At 36.9% G+C, this 16,303-nt stretch overlaps 1 protein-coding gene across 2 annotated transcripts in view; it reads right to left on the bottom strand.

Moving 5' to 3' along the window:
• Positions 1 to 16,303, bottom strand: part of SYT4 (synaptotagmin 4) — a 705,442-nt gene that overhangs the window by 640,413 nt on the left and 48,726 nt on the right. The window lies entirely within an intron of this gene.

Below are 16,303 nucleotides of genomic sequence, written 5' to 3'. Positions count from 1 at the left end.
AACCCAGATGAGCCACCCTCTCCTTTCCCAATGAGCTAATGCAGATCTTGGATTAATGTAAGACAGACTTCTGCCACACTCTGTCATTCCAGCAAGGTTCTGCTCTATAATAGGTGGTAGTAATTCAGCCGTAATTAAACAAGACCTGATATATTATTTCCTAATGAACTCAAGTGAAGTCATCTTCCACGTCTTCCCAGTGCCTCTAATTAGGCAATAAGGACTATATCATGAGCAATAAAGATCACTTTGCTGGGCTAGTGATGAGGGATTAAAGAGCACACAGGGAGGCTCCGATGGCCCAGAGTGAGAAGCAGGTAGGCGGTGGTTCCAAATGGAATATCCTCCATTCCTCTTGCCATCTGCTCCCAAATTACCTAGGTGGTAAGCACTGATGAGGAACAAATTGAATTGAAGCTAGAATAAGAAGCTCAAAGCCATCAGTCACCAGCTCAGCAATTTAATTCAGAGTTGTATGTATATGGGCTCTTTGTATAATTATTCTGGTGCTTTATTTAATTCCAAGATTTTTATATCCCCTCTCCTTTGGATCCTCAGGAAACCTGAGTGGATTTGAATGGCTGGTTTTTGTTTTTTTCTGTCTCACGCATGAAGAAATTGGGATCCTGAATCCTTCCCCCAACTGCTCCAAAGGTCTTGGTTATATTTGATTTCCTGTTCAATCACCCAATAGACCTGAACCCCTTGCTTTCTTCGCAGATTGTTAGGTGAGGAAAAGCTGTTGCCTTTATTTATTTCCCTTCAGATCATCTAAGGCAGAGGTAGACAAGCAGGACCTCTAGTCCCCCGCCTGTATTTGTAAAACTCCGCACTGTCTAAAGTACATCCTTCTGATTCTGGATTATTGGGAGCTATTCTATAACTCTGAAGGTTACAGGTAACCAAAAGCAAAGCAAAAAATATTTTGTCTCTATTAGCCAGACAACTAAATTCTGCCCAGTGAAGGGACAACCCTTCTGTGGGAAACATACTTTTTATTTTATTTTTCATTCATATCTTTTTTCATTATTATTAATATTGAAGTGTGTCTTATTCATCAAGTTTTTCTTTGAATTGATTTACTACTTGCCTGGTTTCCTCATATGAATGTTTGTAAAATATTGGAATGATGTCAGAGGAATGGTGGTATGAGAGATCTCTTTGGTCTCTCCCCTTGAAGTTTCAATAATTTGAATAGCTATAATCCAACAAAGAATTCTCTGTTTAATGTACAAACATATCTGAGAGATCCATGAGCAAGTGGGAATGAACTGGGGAGGCAAGAAGGAGAAGAGCTCAGAGGAACCACAGACACAACCCTGCAGCCTGAAGCTTACTGCAGGAGTCAGGCCACAGAGGTAAGGCATCAGATTGAGACTGTCAAACTCATCAGCCAGGAGGAGCAAAGAAATTCAGGGAGCATTCCTGCAGGAGTGGGCAGTATGAGTTGCAGCTGAGCCCAGTGACCTGGGAAGGAGCAAAGCACTGAGGTACAGCCATGGTTGTCTGACAATTGGCATTCCAGACAGAAAATCATGGAGCCTGGATGCCTCCCCTTCACTTTCCAGACCCCCCCCACCCCCCCCACCCCAGCCTTTGTGTTGAATTGCAGAACACATTACCTTCAAACCCAAGAACTGGTACTACAGAAACACTTTTTCCCTGAATACAAGTTGCAATCTCTGACTAATACCAGGGTTAGGTGGAGGCGCAGGGGGCATGAGAGGAGGTTTGCTGGAAGGGCAAAGCAAGAAAGAAGGTGGCTGGTTCCCCCCTTCTCACCCCACCTCTATACACTGAGGCTGCACTATTGGTGGTGTCTGTCTGCAGGAAACAGCAAGAGGATTTCATGAATTTGGAGCCCATCACCCACCTAGTTCTCTTGCGGGCCTGGTCATCTGGGACCAGAACAACCTGATCACAGGGGAGGCACCCATCTTCCCAGGGATCACAGCCATTTTCTATCACCCGCAGAAATATGAAATGCCAGGTAAGTGTAAGAGAACTAAAAAACTTGTGATTCAATGCCACCTACTGAAAAACAATAGAAAGTCTGTTTATCAATCTAGTAGATAAGATGCCTAGTCAGAGGAAGAGTCTGTCAATTAACATGGATTACAAAGGTAATGAGGCAGCTCAGAAAGAAAATTAAAAAAAATATCCAGGAAATAAACTGAAAGACATGGTCATATGTGATTAAAATGACAGAGATTTTAAGATTACAATTCTGAAAAAAATCCAAGGAGATGCAAGAAAACACAGATAGGCAGGTCAATGAACCCAGAAACCAAATCAATTAACAAAACAAATATTTACTTTACCAAAGAGATTAAAACTTTTTATTTATTTATTTTTGCTTTTAATACTCACATTAGGATATTTCCCATTGATTTTTAAACAAAATGAAATGGAGGGAGGAGGGAAGAGAGAAAGAGAAACATCAATATGAGAGAGATACATCAATAGGTTGCCTCCTGCATGTGCCCTGACAGAGGCTGGAAATATAGCCTTCAACCGAGGTTCATGCCCTTGATTGGGAATCAGACCTGAACCCCTCAGTCTGCAGGCCAATGTTCCAACACTGAACCAAACCAGCTAGGGCTAAAACTTTATAAAAGAACAAAACAGAAATTCTGGAGATGAACTCAATAAAGGAAGTCAAGAATGAACTTGTGAGCACAGAAAATAGAGCTGGCCAAATGAAGGAAAGAAGTGGTGATAATGAAGATAAAATCTAGAAATTATGCAGAGGGAAGAGAGAGACTTGAACATAATAAATGAAAGAACTCTACAAGAATAATCTGATTCCATCAGAAAGAGCAATATGAGAATAATAGGCATACATGAAGACGAAGAGAAAGAGAAGGTAAAGGAGAACCTATTAAACAAATAGTTGACAATCCTATCTGAAATCACAGATAGGAACTTCTGGGACAGGGGAATATGGAAATCAGATATATATATATCAATAGAGAAAACGTTTACAGAAGAGGTCCTTGGGGTTGAATTTTTTATTAACTCCATATGAAACCTCAGCAAGTACTAAAACCACTGGGCATGTAGTACTTAAGAAAATTGATGCTTGTTGCATTTCACCTGGATCATTGTTTACAGTTAATCTACTCTGAAATTCTCATGGGACACTGAAGCCCACTACATACTAGTTATGAACTTAAATAAGTTATTTAACTTCCCTAAACTCGAGCTTTATAAAAAAATGTCACAATAAGATTAAACAAACAAAAAATGTTTGTGGATCTTCAAAGAGAAAACATTTCTGCAAATATTTTAGTTTCTCCCTTATTGCCTATTTTCGAAATTGTCTTCCTTACTGATTTCCACCCTCCCCTCTTCACTCTCATGTATGCTATATACTTCCCTTTCAGGTCTCCTTCATTTCTTCTTTTGACATTTTCTAAGAATTTTCATATCAAATAATAAAGAGAAAACAGATACGGATTCTCACAGTGTTTTATTGTTTTTGTCCAACTATTTGTGTATAACTGTCTATCTGACCAGCTATCTATCTATTGACTGAAAAATAAAACACAATATGTAAATTCCCATAATGCTTCTTTGACCAAAATTGACTTATTTTAAAACAAATTATAAGGGCTCTGGGGGAAGACTGAGAGATACACAACACAGTGGTCCTTATTTCTTACTCCTTATGAAGGCGAAAGGATGCACCCAAAAGACTTCTATCCATTCATTACTCTGAGCACACTTGTTCTGTCAATCATATTTTGGTGTTTTACTAAAGTTATAATATGTTTAAAAATGGTCTTTTTTTCAACAGGATATATATATATATCTTACTACTGAATTTCTGATTTAGAACTATGATATTGCACATATAATTTTCTACAAACTAAATGATCATTACAAGCACACTGATGCTAAGTAGAGACTGCTATTTTGTTAAGGATTTTTGTTTTGTCTACACGAGCTCATGAGCCACATCTTATTGACATCAGCACTGGCTGGGGATTGCTGCTGGGAAACCCCTGTATCTTCCTGGAGCTCCATCCTTTTACCATGCATTATGAATAATTTAATTAATTATTCAAGACTGGATTTATGCTTTCACCAAGGCAAATGAGCTGACCCCTTCACTAATCATCAGGACTTCTTTAAGAAACCCTCAGCTGCTGACCCAGCTGAACAATGACCCTTGAGGTTTGAGTTGATGCAAAGGACTTAGCCAAGATCCATAGGATTGATTCTGAATGGAGTGAGCTGAGTCTACCTTGCAGCTTGGCCCTGCTTTGTGGAATATGCAAACTCTCCCCATAGCTTGACATAAGCTCAAGCATTTTCCCAAAAAGTAAAGATAAGCCAAGGGATTTTCTTGCTGCAACTGCTAATTAGATTGCTTACAACAGGATATTAAAAAATAGAACAATGTTTAAACCCTAAAATAATGTATTTAGTAAAAAAGAAAAAAATACTGACATGTTACCCTTGAATTTGGAACATGGGGGGAGTTTTTTACTTTCTACATACAGTCTCACAAGTCAGACATATATTTTGAAATCTCATACCTTATAAAGAACTTTTACCTAGAAATATATCTTACTACTCAATAAGGGAAAATCATATAACCTAACTCAGTATAAAATAGGCAAATAATTTTAATAATCATTTCTGCAAAGAAGATAAACAGATGGCCAGTAAGATAAACAAAAAGATGCTCAATATCATTAGCTATGATGGAAATGCAAATCTAAACAATGCAGCAGGTGATGCTTCTATTCTTATCCCATCCCTTTCTTCTACAATCAAATAGGTATTAAAGCATTTAATATAGATGGAGAAAGGATATTTAGTATGAGAAAGTTTTGGTGATATTTCTGGCTTTCAAAAAATTACATCATATAGGCCAAAAACAGTGCAGAACATCAATGTTCAGATTGTTTTGATACATAAACTTAACTCTTGATTTCCATTTGTTATTTGCTGCATTAGAAGAATGGAGTCCAAGTAGTTCCTTTTACTTCCTTTGAGGGTTAGGTGACAGGATTAGAAGTTTTGTTTTCTACTTATCTCAAACATTTAAAAAAAAATAACCCAGGTAGGTTGTAATTCTATCTTCTTTAATCAAATGTACTCTGTCTGAATGTTATTCATTATTTTTATTTATTTATTTATTTATTTTAAATATATATTTTATTGATTTTTTTACAGAGAAGAAGAGGGAGGGATTTAGAGTTAGAAACATCAATGAGATAGAATCATTGATCAGCTGCCTCCTGCACACCCCCTCCTGGTGATGTGCCCCCAACCAAGGTACATGCCTTGATCAGAATCGAACCCAGGACCCTTCAGTCTGCAGGCTGACGCTCTATCCACTGAGCAAAACCGGTTTTGGCTAATTCATCATTTTTAATGAATTTATACTTGGACTACCTAGTTTAACTTTCTTACCTTTCACATATAGGTGAGGTCCAATGTTTCATTTATAATGTATTGCATTATCCCAGGTTAAAAAATTCAAAGCTACTGAATAATGCCAGAAATTTCAGACTCATTAATCTAGACTCTATTAAGCCTGCCAGTCTTATCAATTGTTGTTATCATCTCAGCATGTTGAACTTTATGCTATTCATGTTGTAGTGAACTTGAGCAGAAAACATTAATGTATAAAAATACATTAATGTATCTATAGTTCTTCGTGTTTTAAAATAATGGATTTATTCAAAGAATGGAATAAACTTTCTTATGATAGTAATATCTTCTATGACTAAAAGCATATATTTGTGTTAGATTTTGAATTAGTATTTGATTAACAAATATGATGATTTATGATGGCAGAGGTATTTTATAAATATGCAATGTGTTAATAATGCCAACATTTGTTACTATGCACAAGACACAGGACCTCCCTAGAGTAGATTATAATAATTGCACAGCAAATAAAAATTATAAAAGCTAAATGTAATCAGTTATCTGTCTCAGTTCAACATATGAAGCAAAAATAATGCAGAGGAGAATAAAGGTAGATTTATTCTAGAAAGAATTTCATGAACAAAGTCCTGATTCCCTAAAGCAACAAGTTAGGGGAACAAAAATATAATATAATATCTATATATATATAAAAGGCTGTGACCAGCTGGTAGATATGACATGTACTGACCACAAGGGGGCAGATGCTCAGCGCGGGAGCTGCCAAGCAACAGCAACTTTGTAGAGTGCCCTTTTGTACTCTGTGACTCCTTGGGGGATGTCAGACTGCCTATTTAGGCCTGATCCCAGCAGGCCAGGCCGAGGGACCCCAGTCACTCAGCAGAAGCCCTTTGAGCCCCAACCAGGAAGGGACCATGGGAGGGGAGATTGGCTTCAGGGCATGTCTGGCTCATCTCACCCAGTCCCACCCTGACGACCACCTTCTAATTAATTTCCTTTCAATGTGCCCAAGTCTGTGCACCAGGCCTCTAGATAAATATATATGTTTTTGTGTATATTTATAGTTGAACCTTGAGTAAGTACCGCTCTCAATGACTTATTTATTTTTTCATTCATTAAACAACTCTAAGTTGACAAGCACCGCTTTAGGCACCGGAAATTCACCAGTGAATGAAACATACAAAATTCCCTGCCTAACCATAAAATATGCTAGAAGGGAAGAAGGAAGCAAAAATAATTAGATAAGTGAGTGAAATAAATGGCATGTCAGATGGTAATGGTGCTATGGAGAAACATAAAGCATAGAAGGGAAAAGGAGTGATTGAGGAGACAGAAAGACTATTTTAAGTATGAAAGTGAGAAAAGTGTCACTGCTTAGGTGACATTGAGCAGACACCTGAAATATATGAGGCTGTGAATCATGTGGCTACCAGCCAGATGTCTGCTCTGGACAATGGGAAAAGCACACATAGGTTTCTGACAGGACAGTGACTGGAGTAAGAAGCAGAGAGGAGGCAATCATAGCTGGGGCAGGGTAAGGTGGGGGAAAGCCATAGGGGTTCTCTTCTTAGTTAGGAGGGTATCCTCAGGCTGCTTTTGAACAGAAACGGGTGCCTTATTCTGCTTTAGAGAATGAGGATATTCCAAGGCTGTGAGATACAAAAGAAAGTAACAGACAGATGATCAACACACACCTAAAAACATGTCACTGAGGCATTTAACATGAACAATTGGGGTTTGCTGACGTAGGCATGGCTGCAAGGATTCTGAGGCATGCTGTGTGACGTATATTACTTTTAATTAAATGTCCTATAATGTAGTCTGTTTTCAGTTAATCCAAAGAGAGACAGAAACATCCAAGTGTTCAGGCTCTGGCTAGATCATTCTTATCCTTCCTGTCTCAACTCAATACCTCAGGAACCTAGATTTCCCAGTTATACTCTCTCAGCATACCCTCTAAGTTTTTTTTTTTTTAATGGAATCTACTATAATTCATAACTATTTAGATGAGGGGGCTAATATTTCTGCGACTTCCTCTTTTGGTGGTCTGGGTAGCAAACTAAGGGCATCCATTTGTGAAATATTTAATATTTATAATCAATGAAATGTAAAAAGGAATATCAAAGTTAACATTAAGCTTCTCACATAAAAATATAGTAAAGCAGACAAGTTTCCATTAAAATGAAATGGTCTCAGTGTCCTTAATTTCTTGCATTTATCATATAAGTCTCAGCTCACAATGGAGAGCAGACCACTCCAGAGGAGGCTCTGCAGCTGGACCAGCAATTTGCTTCTGGGGAGTATCTCCTAGAAGTGAAGGCAGCTTGGGGATTGAGAAATGGACAGCAAAGTTAGGAATGTGCTTGGGGCTTGCCCTGCTCCTTGTGCCAGACTCTGGGAGAAGGCTGTTACATAGAGACCTGGAGAGATGCCACATCCAAGTAAATCTGACAACCTGTCACAGTCAGGCAGAGGGAAGGCTTGACATTTATTTCCATAGCTGATTTTATTCCTCGGTGGCATGAATATAAAATTGAAAGGCAGCTATCCTCTTAGGGGGGCTAGGTATGTTGGGGCAAAATGCCTACTCAGTAGATGAAAGAAGGAAGCAGAGGCTCAGGGACCATAATCAGTGAAAATGGAGGGAAGGCAGAATTAGCAAGGGTGAGAGGAACCATGGTTCACAAGCCAAAGACTTCAGCATCATAATCCAAAAGGGTGCAGAGCATTCAGGCAGATAATATAACAGGACACCCTTTTAACATATTGCCAAGGACATTAGGTTGCCCAAACCATACATTTCCCCCCTTCATTCCTGTAAATTGCATCTTGGAAAGAGCACTATGAGGAGATTATTTGAGAGATGGAAAATTTTATCCAACAGAAGATACCATTTAAGTGAGTGAATGATAATATGCTTCAAATTATATTGAACATTTATTTTTTCTCTCCCAAGACTGTGGGTGGAAGGATGTATATGAAATATCATAATGGTTATAGAATAAACCAAGGAATTACTTTGTCTTTTTATATTCACACAGTAGATGAGGGAATATCAGTGTCCCACTACATATGTTTATCTATGCCATTATCTATCTAATGTCTGTTTTCCCAGATAAGTCTCAAGTGAGGAATACTATATTTACCACAGTATCCCCAGTACATACAGTGCCCTTAGGAGGCACTAAATTATTTGATGAATGATATATACGTTGATGAAAAAATGGAAGAATTCACAAATTAATGAAAGGATGTGAAATAACATTTACATTATATTTTTTATACAAAACTCCAATATTATCAGACTACAGTGGTGCCTAGGAACATAGATGAGATCGTGGCAAACCTAATTGGAGTGTAAGGAAGTGGCTTAGATACCAGGCACCAGAGAGAAGTTATTTTTGTTTTCAAAACCGGCAAGCCCTCTTGGGGCATCTTTCCAGACTAGGTGAGACAGCTGAGACACAAAAGAGGAAAATGCCATAGGAGTTGCTATGTTTACCGGCTTTTGTTTCTTCCCATTATAAATTTTTAACTTCTTTCCTGAAAGGGAATTAATAACAAAATAATGCACGACATTGCTTTTGTCAGGACAATGAGCAAAGGGGCTGCCTGAGCATCTTTTCACAATTCATCTGCAAATCTTATTATTTCAGATGAAACTTTTTTTAGTACCAATTCTCCCAAGACATAATTTCAGCAATTAATTCATGCTTTCTAAATTTAAAGCATACTAATTAGACATCCATCAGGGGGAGAGGGGAAAACCTTCTAAGAAACTAGAGGCTTCAAATATAGTACACATAAATTACTCTCAAAAAATTGTCCTATAAATATGTCATCTTATCATGTATATATTGTGTGGGCCACATATGTTGGTTTTTTTTTAAAATCCCATCATCTATTTGCCTGGATACACATATTGTTAGTTCTAAATATGGATCGTCTTGATACACATATGTTATTAGCAAGTTTTTATATACCAAGTTTTCATATATAAATTATTCTAGGTCTATTACAAAAATTACAGTGATATGGGAAGATATTGTATCTATAATCAAGGGATTTGCATTCTTCTGGAGGAGAAGGGCTCACATACTTGCTACAAAGTAGACCTAATTACATCCTAATACTGAGCTGTTTCTAAGGAGTGAAAGGATCATGGGGAGCTGAGTCATTGGAGTGATTTTGCTTGAGTGATTTTGCTCAGCCCATTCTCAGTATTTATAAATTAATTTTGAATGCGAATCAGGGGGAGTCAGCATCCAGAGGCTGAAGCAAATTATTTAATCTAGCATTTGAGTTCCTACCTCAGGCCTTGGCAGAAAACATTGATGATGATTCAGTATTGCAACTTGAAGCTACATATCATGTTCCCTATATTTAAGGAAGCCACTTGATTTCCTCCCAAATTCTTGAGTATCCTGGACAAAGAACTAGACAGACCTTCCTACTCTTAAGGTGATCTCACATATTGGTTAAAATGGGAAACTAATGTTGGAAAGATAAAGGCTAAAATTCTTTGTCTGCCTCTTATAACAAACATAATCTCAAGCCCATTCAACTCTCCAAGACTCCATTTTCTCATCTGTAAATTTTGGTTGGCAACATCTGCCTACAAAACTTATTATAGTCATCAGTTCAGATAAGACACAGGTATTGGTCAAAGTTTTTTACTATGAGCCTCAGAAACTGACTCTAGTTGCTGAAAGTGATACAATAAAAATAGACTGGAAAAATATAAGATACTCACAGCAATAACTAACACATGTAGTAGTAGACTTGGAAAACAGTATCTAAGACAAACTTGGAAGAACAAGAAGCAAAAAGCAAAAAAACCCCAGCAGGAACCAAGTGACTAGAATGCCCTCTCTACATATACCTGACACTCCTCTACCTTGGCATTAACCCAGTGTAAAGTTTAATCTTCTTTTAGGTTTTCATTATCAACCCCAGAATCGAAGTCCTGGGTAGGGGCATAAATTTTTGATGACCTCGTCATCTTTCCTCACCACCTTTCTCACAATGGGAAATAAATAATTACCTTTTTACAGATACTAGTGTTTTAATAGTTAGTCAGACTTTCTTTTCCACCAATAGCAAACACAATTGAGGGTTTTTTCCAAACAGGAAGGAGGATTATTCTATCTAATTAAAAAATGGCAAATGGTCATTACAATCATCCACAGGTACTTTTCTTTCTCCATGTACACAAGTTTACCTCTTCTTTCTGCCACTTTCCCTCTTCTAACCAAGAACATACTTAATACTTCCTCAAAGAGACTAACTCAAGTTACAGGTTGCCCCACCCAATTCTTACATCCAGGGTTTGGGAGTATGGCACACTCATCTATCCTAATCTTCTCCTGATGTTTTGCAAAATATTGACTAAAGGATCAAAGTAATAAAGAACACAACACTTTATAAAAATATAGTGACCAAAAATGATAGGAAAGCAAAGCAAAATCACTATGAATGATTAAATAAATGTGATAACAAAAGGGGAGGTAGAAAGGATGCTGCAGTCTTAGCTTCTATAACTCAGGCACAATAGCCACACTAATATTCTTGGCACTTGCTCTCCATTCCCATTTGATTACTATTTGCTTTCAGCACCTCAGCTGATCAGGAGCGATTAACTAATGGAGTGACAAAAACCTTTACTTCTGATGGATATGATCTTGCCTATATTAGTTTGCTGAGTCTTCTATTTACTCAAAACATTTTTATTGAAGTAGACTATACAGAAAAAATTCACATTTATATGCATCTCAATAGCTTTTTGCAAACTAATCAAATATGTGAATGAACACTGGGATTGAGAAATAGACTCTTATGAGCTTACATGAAGTCTTCCTTGAGTTTCCTTCTGGTCATTAATACCTTCAAATATGCCCTCACACCTAACAAGTAACAGTATGGATTAGCATTACTTGTTAGTCTTCCGTTAACTTTGTCACTAGATGCTGTAATAGGTTTCCTAAGTTCCACTTCTAACTTCTCTTTGGTAATACTGTTTTTGCAGAATCTCATTTTTTCCCCTCAACAGTCAAAATCAATCAGCCCAATTGACACAATGCCCTTCTTTCTCTTTGCCTAGTTGTATGAGGAACACTAGAGCATGCTGGTAAGAGTGAAATATTATACTTGCCAGGTGCGAGTTAACTGCTTCTTTTGTTTCCTATTTATCAGACTAATGGCAAAACATTTGTCACTAGATGCTAGGGGCAATGCAATTTTGCTCTTGCAAGAAATCCACTTTTGCTATTGGTGTTTATCATGTAATCCAATGCTATTCTTTAATGCCACATGTGTCTTTTGTATTTGGCCACATAAAGATGTAATGAGGATGTGTGGGAATTATCTCCCCTACATCTTATAAGTCTTAACAGTTGCATTCACACCTGAGACTCCCACTGGGCACCTAAGGATTTACTGTTTTGGTCAGATTTCCGTGGTGCATGTTTACCCATTTCCACAAGCATTTACTCTATGAAGTCAATGGCTTCGTTTAGTAAGCCTACCAATTATCACATTTAGGAACTACAGAGCCAGGATCCTAAAATCCTGACATTTTTGATGATTTGATTCCCACCCCCCCATATCCTCTTAGGCTAGGAATTTTGTTAAAGGATAGAAAAAAGTTTCGAGCTCAAACTTTGGTGGTGTTACATTGGAGTTGTTGGTTTTTGTTTGTTTGTTTGTTTGTTTGTTTTTGTCTTTGTATATACACTCATTTTACTTGAAGGAACTCTAAAATTATTAACTGATTCAGGTGTTACAAATAAGTTACCAAGCCACAAAAATACATAGATTAAGATGAAATACTGCAAAGTGAAAAAAGACAATCTGAAATGGCTACATGCTGTATGATGAATGTTTGCTGTATATAACATTAGCAAAAATAAAAAAGTAAAGAGACAGTGGAAAGACCAGAGGTTGTCAGGGGTTTAGAGAGAGGGAGGGAGAGATAAGTGGAGCACAGGTGTCTTGTGTGTGTGTGATTTTTTTTAAATCCTCACTCAAAGATAATTTTTATTGATTTTTATAGAGAGAGGAAGGGAAGGAAGGGTAATTTAAATCAACTGCAGTTAGGAGTCCTCAGTTAGAGTGATTAGATAATTTTCATCTAACCAACCAGGATAAAAATGAAAATAAAAACTCCTTGTAGAAAAGAATCCTGTGAATGACTGACTCTATTATGGTCACTGGAATATCTCCAGAGAACAAAGAGAAAATAAGTCTTTGAAAAAATTCTTGGGAGAAGAGCCCTAGAGATAAATTGTTCTCTGTTCACAATTTTTCCCACTATTCCAAAGAACATAATACACATACACAGAAACCAACATAAACATGAATAAGCAATGTGTAAATACCTAAGCACCTTTCAGTTTATGAAACTACATTAAAGCCTTATACGTGCAGGAAATATAAGATATTAATATAAGATATATTAGGTAATATAATATAAGAATTAAGCAAATTGGAATCCCATCCTTACCCCACCAATACTCATCTGTGAACGATGGTGTTAAAGAAATCTTAGTATTTAAGATTATTTAAAATGCTATGTATCATATGACAGTTTAGAAATCTATTTGCTATTTAATTATGCAGAAATTTCAATGCATCAAAGAATTTTCCCCCAGATCATTAAAAACTGAAATTTAGTAAGTCAATTAACGTTGAGCAAGTATCCTTTTGATCAAACTGAATTTTCAGCTTAATTAATTTAGTAAGTAGAGAGTGTGCAGATTATTCATTTCCGGCAGAAAATACATGTATTAGAAGCAGTCTATGACTAATGTTAATAGTAAGACAGTGACTCTGCCCTTATTAAATTTTATGATAAATGGAAATCACAGGGGATAATGTAGAAAGGTTGAGCACAATGTGGTCAAGTTATTACTGGTAGAAATTCAGAAGAGTATTAAGTGTAATATATTAATCTAGTATATTGAATAGTGTTTCTAATAGTGGCCATAGGCTGTCTAAATCCAGACATAACTCTCCCAATTCATCTTCATTTTCACTGCTGCCTCTTGCAAGATAGGAAGATTAAGCAATACAAGAAATGATGCTAATTCCCTAGGATTGAGAATTAATACATATATGATCATTACTAGAGGCCCTGTGCACAAAATCATTACTAGAGGTTCTGTGCATGGGGGTGAGGGAGTGTCCCTCAGACTAGCCTGCATCCTCTCCAATTTGGGACCCCTCAGGGAAATTGGACATCTCTCTCAGAATTCAGGACTGCTGGTTCCCAACCTCTCACCTGACTGCCTGCCTGATTGTCCCTAACTGCTTCTGCCTGCCAGCCTTATTACCCCCTAACCACTCCCTGCCAGTCTGATTGATGCCTAACTGCTCCCCTGCTGGCCCAATTGCCCCTAACTGCCCTTACCTGTGGGCATGGTCACCCCCAACTCTCCTCCCCTGCAGCCTGGTCCCCCCAACTTCCCTCCCCTATAGGCCTGCCCCCCTCCCCCAACTATCCTCCCTTGCAGGTCTGGTCACCCCCAACTGCCCTCCCCTGCAGGCCTGGTTCCTCCTAATTTCCCTCCCCTGCTTGCCATCTTGTGGTGGTCATCATGTGTTCACATGGGGGCTGCCATCTTTGGCCACATGGGGGCTGGAGTGATGGTCAATTTGCATATTATATCTTTATTATATAGGATTATTATATAGGATTAGTACCTGTTTCTATCCCAGTGCCTCATTCACATCTAAGGGGACAAGAAGTTGACCTGGAATTTAAAATAACCTAGATGTGATTGTGGTAGATATATCAGTTGAGGGTGAGAAGAAGAAGGAATAAAGATAGTCGATGCCTTACTGGACTCTAGAATAAAATTCCAGGAAGCCAAATGCACTGTCATTTAGTTTTACAGATTGCAAAATGATTGAGAGCTGGTCTTCTGGCCTGGCTATGAACTTCTGGTTTCCATTTTTTAGTAGATTGCATTCTTTCAGGTCTGGACACAAAATATGTTTTAAACAAGTCCTGTCTTAGTTGACTCTTTTGTCACCTTCATTCATTTCTAGAAACCTTGATAATCACCTTAAACTTTTATGTAAGAATCTCTTTAAGATTTAATACAATGCTTCTAGAGAAAACGTGATTCCAAAATTCTAGGTTATCTTCTCTACATATCCTTCTGAATGTTGACTTCTATTCATCATTATATAAATGTTTATTTGATAACTTCAGTAATATATATTTAACATTTTGAATAGGTTTTCTATTTAATATTAATGAGAATTTTGGGTTTAATAACATCAATATTTATTACCAGAAGTATATAATGCAGATATTATATATTACTTATCATGACTTATTTTTGTGTTCCTAACCAATGCCAAATTGATTTTAATGTAAGTGGCTTGACTGACATTCAGCATAGTAAAACTTCCCTTGGAATTTTTATTTATAATATACATGTCTTGATTTTTTTATATGAACTTTAGGGAAACTTAATCTAATTTTAAAAATAAACTTGTTGGTATTCAAAGAGTAAGTACAGTAAAATAATAAAAATAAATAATTGTTATAAATATTGGCACACATATGTTCACATATATTGAGTTTAAAATCATACTTGTAAAGCCTGATATTTTTTAAATGTTAGAATTTCTCAGGATAATGAAATTGAATACAATACAAATGTACAAATATTGTTACTATATTGCTATTGTAATACAAAGTACCCACCTAGAAATCAAAATCTACTCTCCAAAAAACCTGTTTTGAAGCAGCTACAGAAATTATAAAGTCCTTAAGAATATGTTAAAAAGAAAAGATACAAGTAAGGCTCATGTTAAGGAATATAAGATCTTTTTAAAAGGCATACAATCATCTTTTTGAAATATATGTATATATTTTATTGATTTCAGAAAGAACTGGAGAGGAAGAGAGAGATATAAACATCAATGATTAGAGAGAATCCTTGATAGGCTGCCTTCTGCATACCCCCTAATAGGGTTTAAGCCTGCAACCTGGGAATGTGCCCTGACTGTGACCTCCTGGTTCATAGGCAGATGCTCAACCACTGGAAAACACAGACCAGGCTTAAAAATAGTATTAATAAAAAAAATGTAACATGTCCTTGTAAGAGCTCTGTCAATAGTAAAATAAATAAATAAATAACCCTCCACTGAACATAATGGTTGCAAATATTTTTAGGTTTTTATCTCTTGTTCAGTTTTCTATTTGTACCACTGTGTCATATAGCACTTTGTAAATTTAAAATGTTGATGCAGTCTAAAGAATATCATCTTGAACTATGATGTTATTTATCCGTGTCATCCCTCTCCATCAACTTCAGGTCCTTTTGTACTTTTGTCTTCAACCAAAGGCCTTTGGCACATGTGAATTAGCTGCCTTGAGTATTTTTTTTTTCATTCTAATTTTAACCAGTAGGCTGTGACTTATCCTTCAGATATCCTCTTATTCACAATTTCAGAAAATATTTTCCTCTATGAAAGAAAGATAGTGAGAGTGAACAAAAGATCAATTTAATTCAATATAAACATGCAGAGTGAATGGGCCTTGGGTTTCTAAGGTGACATAGAATAACTGATGCTAGAGTGTGTATTACTGTGCATGAGTAGTTATATCTTGGTGGTTTCCCCTAAGTACGTGAACATGTTCTAGTAGAATTCACAAAGGATATGTAAGTGATATGAATTTCAAAATGAAAGCTAGAAGAAAGCTTACCTTGTTGAAGGGTAGCAGAAGATGCCACCGCAATACATGCAGCTTTGTGTTGATTGATTATTTTGAGCTGTAGGCACTTGAAAAACAGCAAAAGGAGAGAAAGAAATTTTCTCTGAACTCCCTTATCTGCTTAAAGATAGGTCCTCCAACAGGAAAATAATCATCATAAATCCCCTC

The sequence above is a fragment of the Pipistrellus hanaki genome (genome assembly GCF_964339955.1).
Source record: "Pipistrellus hanaki genome assembly, chromosome: 6".
NCBI lineage: Eukaryota > Metazoa > Chordata > Mammalia > Chiroptera > Vespertilionidae > Pipistrellus > Pipistrellus hanaki.
Note: the sequence above shows the minus strand (reverse complement) of the source record. Positions and strands in the feature narration are given on the sequence as shown.